General features: G+C 37.5%; 1 pseudogene; it reads right to left on the bottom strand.

The window, feature by feature from the left end:
- Window positions 1-297: 297 nt before the first annotated feature.
- LOC100526129 (E3 ubiquitin-protein ligase RNF130 pseudogene) lies at window positions 298-1,547 on the bottom strand (annotated as a pseudogene).
- Window positions 1,548-6,000: the final 4,453 nt, after the last annotated feature.

Below are 6,000 nucleotides of genomic sequence, written 5' to 3'. Positions count from 1 at the left end.
TGGGTGTGTGGTTAATTTCTGAGGTGCTGGTAATGATTTTTTAATTTGGACTTATTCAGGGAGCAGGAATCTTTCATGCCTGAAAATTTCCTTGCAATATACTTTAACAGATGCAAGGTTTTTTTCTTTTTTAATTTTATTATTTATTTTTAATGTAATGCTCTGGCATTAGCAATTTTATGAAAAAATAAAATGTACTAAAAATAAATGCTTGAGTGGCATGCCTGGTAAATGATGCACAAAAATACGTTATTTTTTCCTACAAGGTAATCTGTCAGAAAGCAGTTTTTTCCTTCTTCAAAACAGTTCTACATCATTAGCATTCGAGTTGGCTATAGTTCTGATGATCACTTAGCAGAGCCTGAGAGCACTGAGAAGGCCAAAACTGGCAATAATAAACCATTATTTTGTTACTGTGATGTTGATCTCTCCCATTCTAGGAGTGAACTCCCCATCCTGAGGAAGAGAAGAGATCCCCAAATTTTGAAGTGGCTCCAGTCCAAAGGAGTTGTCACTGATAAGGTCACCTAGGGCTGATCTTTGGTTAACTGCTTGGGTTCTGGTGAACCTTTCCATATCAAGTGGTACATTATCTGTACATGGAAAATTTGACAGAATTTCCAGGGCTTTAAAGATATTGTCTGCATATAGGACTGGTACAATGTTCACTAAGCCAGAGAACAACACAGGATTTGTGGAAATTCTGTGCAGGGAGAATCCAGACATCATTCTGCTTATAGCTCTGTCTGAAGACTCCACAGTGATCAAAGTCTAGATCTGTTTCCTTATCACCTTTTTTGACTATTCTGGTCATCAGTCTGCTTATGGCTTTCTTGGCTGTATCTCCAAGATGATGCAGGTTCCTGTCTCAGGCATTTGTGTACCTGATCTTCTGAATGAAGTAGAATATAAGCCATTCTGAAGAAATAATCATCAAAGCAGTAAAGGATAGTGACACGAGGACTAGAGAGCCATGGCTGAAGTTCTCCTTCAGCATTCAAGTTCCAACAGCTATTGTTATTTGTACAAAGATGTTTTTCTCCAGATAACTCAAAATATCTTTACCCCTCAATTCTGTAATCATGACAGCAATAATATATATTTCCAGTGCCTGGATGAGTCATGGTGACTGGCTCCTCTTTGGATTTATTATGGTAGATGACTATAGCAACTGCATTGTGGAAAGAAGCCCCATGATATTTTCTTTTTAAACATGCAATTTCCCTTCTGCAGCAAGGCAATACACTGTTTGGTGTTTGGAGGGACAAAGAACCATGTTTGACCATCACAACCCAGAGGATCAGCAAGTCCATGGATTGGCAGCGATGCTAGCACCTGACCCCTGAACTAGTCCTTGGGTGAGTTGAGCCCTTAGTACCTGCTGTGGATGTGGAACATGGGCAGGGAGCCTTGGCCAGACTCCTGTTCCATCACATTGATGAGCCCCATGTAGTACTTCTAGCTCATGTTTTCTTCCCTTGTTTTCCACTGGCTTCAGGTCATCAGTGCTAGCACTACTGAGGCCCACCCTGCCCCTCACAACTCATTGTACCTCCTGCCTCCTATGGTGGACTGGGCTCCCAGCCTGCACAGAAAGGTGGGGTGGTTGAGGCCTGAATTGAGGAGGGAGTATGTGCAATAAAAGTTTTCTATATGTGTCTTAAAGTCTAAAAAGTGTGCATAAACAAAGTATGTTCATTATCCAATTGCATGAATTTTTTTTAATTTTTTAAACTAATAGTTTATTGTACAAAATGAGTGTTGATTATATATTTGTGAAAATGATGTAGTGAATAATTTCATATCGTATATCATCCTATGATTAATCTTTATGTTATTAAAAGAGCTTCCTTTCTTGTGGAACAACACTATCTTTATCCACCCATGGACATTCCCAGTCATTCTCCAAGCAGATATGAGACATAATGATCTTGCTGTCATGCAGTGAAATCTATATGGTAATACTCCAGGATTGAGGAGAAAGTAATCTTTTTGGCAGCCTTTTGCATGCACAGAATTTTAGTGTCACCAGGTGCACCAGGAAATCCTTACACATAGATTTTTTTTTCTCACTTGGCTTGTATCTGAAGAATACATTTTCTCCAGAAGACATGTTTTTCAGTTCTTTAAGATCTCCATTTTTAATGAAAACATAAATCCCATTCTCCAATTTTAATGAAAACTCAAATCCCAATTAGGAAATAGTTTAGCTTATCCACCTTAGAATGATAATATAGCTATCCAAACTCAGGTTTCAAATTGTTTGGTGGGGGGAGTTTGAAGGGATGCTGTCTACATTGTATTGAGGAGAAACTGTGTTAAGAAGCTAAAGCTTGGTTCTGTCAGAATAAAACATAACACAAGGGAATTTTGCATCCCACAGGAAAAGAAAGCACCTGAGGGAAACAAATACATTGGATAGGAATAAAATTAAGTGATCAAGGACAATTCTACACATCAGATGTGTACCAGAGAGATCAATAATGACAGGGAAACTTTTTTGTAACACAAATGCATCAATTTCTTGATTTTAAGTGGTGGAAAATTATTAGCAATTAATTATGTGTTTTGAGTTTTGCCTCAACAATGTCTCCCCAGGAGTAGAGTTGGTATTTTGGTATTGGGATTATCACACCAAGAATGATCATGACATACAAAAAGGCCTCATTGTCCCTATGAAACATTTTTCCAAAGTATCTAAAAAGGTACTTATTACATAAATTCCAGCTTGATGAGTTTCCTAGCTTTTCAGAGAAGAAAAAAGGTAGACAAACAAGAAAAAAATTCAAAAAAAATCAGAAAAGTAACACAAACATAGATGAAAATCTGTGTTCCTGTTAAATTCCAAATGAGAATTCAGATGAAAGGGAAGTTAGGTATGATCAGTATTTTTAATTTTAGGCCCTTTAGCTGTTGCTGTAAGTTTATGGTCATTGCCCTAATAAATAAGGAAGCTGAATAAACTATTATATCTGACCTTGCAATTTATACATTTTTTTTGGTGGGAATGTATGTTCAATCCTTTGCTTAATTTATATTGTTTGTTTTCTTCTTATTATTGAGAACTCTTCATATATTTGGGACATATGTTCTTTGTCAGATACAAGGTTTTCAACAATTTTCTTCATTTTGGGGGGTTTTAGGAGAATAAAGAATTCCATTGCTATATACATAAAAGTAAAAATAAACATTCCCAAAATATTCTCTCTGATGTGTTTACCAACACTGTTCTAGTTATCTTTTGTTACATAAATAATGACTAAATGACTTAAAATAATGACCATTGACTCATTATTTTGTTCTTTTTCATATTGACTGAGGTCACATGAAGTATTTAGAGGAATGATTGGTTAGACTGTAAGGTCACTCATATCTGGCACAGGATAAGAGTGATTAAGAGATTGCCTCAGATTTTCCCCTTCTCACTCCACATAATATCTGAACCTGCCACATGGTTTACTCAGGTTGGTTGGACTTCCTACATGGTACCTCATGGGTTTCAGACATTGTCTTCTTAAAGGCTAGACCCAGAAGTTACTTACAATTCTGATGATTTCTGTTGGTCAAAACAGCTAAAGTAGAACTCAAAGGGAGGGTAACTAGGCACTGCATCTGTAAGGAAAATGTTTAGAATGTGTATAGCTATCTTTAATCTTCCCAAACTATCATTAGCCCCTTGTAGAGCTCTGTAACTTTTAATTCTGGGTTTATTTATTAACAGTTTTAATATTTTAATCAAATCTATGAACATCCATACATCTCTTTTACCTTTTGTCGTGCACATACTTACAAAATCACTTTGTAATTGTCAGTACTTGAAAAGTACACATGTAGAAGGGATAGTGACAGATGTTTTCATCATTCAGATCATTGTGAAAGGAGGATTTGTTCTGGAGCTCTGAGAAGTAGTCCAATCACAGTAGATACCAAGATGGTAGGCCAAAGTTTTAGGAGAATAAAGAATTCCATTGCTATATGCTGAAGAGGATTAGAGGAAGACCCTAAAAGGAATATTCTGGTATTTTATAATTTTACATAGAACTGATATGGATAATGGCAAGTGACTTATTTTAAGAAAAAATATGGACATTTCCATTGTGGCTCAGTGGTTAACAAATCCCAACTAACATCCATGGGAACATTAGTTTGAACCCTGGCCTCGCTCAGTGGGTTAATGACTCAGCATTGTTGTGATCCGTGGTGTATGTTGTAGACATGGCTCATATCCCACATTGCTGTGGTTATGGCATAGTCCAGCAGCTACAGCTCTGATTGGACTCCTAGCCTGGGAAGCTCCATATACTGTGCATGTGGTCCTAAAAAGATAAAAAGATCGAAAAAAGTAACTGCTGATTTAGAAAAATCATCACCTATGCACAGTCTTAAGTGAATCATCTTTGTAAATATGAGTTGTATCAGTAGAAAAATCTCCAAATAGAATATTTCTATTTTTTGTACACAATTCTCCATTTTAATTGACAGAAATATTTACCAATTAATATTTATAAAGCACCACTTTTACAAATCATTTTACCATGGAGTTTAGAAAATACAAAATAAACATTGATCTTAATCCTGAGGCTTAAAAGTAGCAGAGACATTCTGAAATGAATAAATATAAATCAGAGAAGAGTTTACTATGAAATAATGAGGTGGATATTTAAAGAAAAATTAAAGACATTTAATTTTTTTTGTCTATCTCTTGTTTCAGGGCTGCACCCACAGCATATGGAGGTTCCCAGGCCAGGGGTCCAATTGGAGCTGCAGCCACCAGCCTAGGGTAACAGCAATGCAGGATCAAAGCTACCTCTGAGGGCTACACCAGAGCTCATGGCAGTACCAGATCCTTAACCCCCTGAGCTAGGCGAGGGATCAAACCTGCATCCTCATGGATGCCAATCAGGTTTGTTAACCACTGAACCATAATAGGAACTTCAAAGACATTTAATTATTTTAAATTACAAATTAAAGACATTAAAAGTCAATTAACTTTCCTTGAATATGTGGTTGTGAAAGGATGAAAATGCAACCTGACCCTCCCAGAACCCAGGAAGTTAATAAGAAGCTCTAAATGCCCTCGAGTTCCAGACCCTGTTCCCTATAGGTAAAAGATCATACTTTTTGCTGTTTTAGGGCTTGCTTTCTGTTCTGTACAAAACTATGTGGAAGGGGAAAAACAGGCCCCTGAGTATGTGCCTCTATGCATGAAACTTCTTGAAACTGCTTGAGATAACAGGAAAAAGGGTTCCTAACTGCTTGTTTGGCTTCTGTAAAGCTGCTTGCATAAGATAAAAAGAGGAGAAGTTAATCGCCTAACCGACCCCAGTAAGATCGGTTGCTCCACAAAATGTTGAAAATCCTGATAAATATATCTTGGCGACAATATGTCTCCCCCACCCAGGGACAGGCACAAACACGTAACTCCAGAACAACTTAAAATTAATTGGTCCACAAAGCGCGGGCTCTCGAAGTTTTGAATTGACTGGTTTGTGATATTTTAAAATGATTAGTTTGTAAAAGCGCGGGCTTTGTTGTGAACCCCATAAAAGCTGTCGCGACTCCACACTCGGGGCCGCAGTCCTCTACCCCTGCGTGGCGTACGACTGTGGGCCCCAGCGCGCTCGGAATAAAAATCCTCTTGCTGTTTGCATCAAGACCGCTTCTCGTGAGTGATTTGGGGTGTTGCCTCTTCCGAGTCCGGACGAGGGGGATTTTCACTTGACTGGCCTTTCAGTTGGAGGATGGGGGTTAGACATGTGTGACGATGAAAGCAGAGTTGAAAGGTAGTATTGACCAGAAACATATAGAATCATTATTCATAACAAAGGGTAGAAACAGCATTCATCCAATGAAATAACAGATCAATAAAGTGCATTATATGCATAAAATGAAATATTATTCTACCCTTTAATGAAACAAAAATCTAACACATTCTACAACATGAATGATCTTTGAAAATATTCTACCAAAGAAGCCTTACAGCAAATAGACCCATATTGG

This window comes from Sus scrofa, chromosome 10, assembly GCF_054392235.1.
Source record: "Sus scrofa isolate SSC_HxYL_T2T_F1_AM1 chromosome 10, Sscrofa_HxYL_maternal_Yorkshire_Landrace_v2.0, whole genome shotgun sequence".
Classification (NCBI taxonomy): Eukaryota; Metazoa; Chordata; class Mammalia; order Artiodactyla; family Suidae; genus Sus; species Sus scrofa.
Note: the sequence above shows the minus strand (reverse complement) of the source record. Positions and strands in the feature narration are given on the sequence as shown.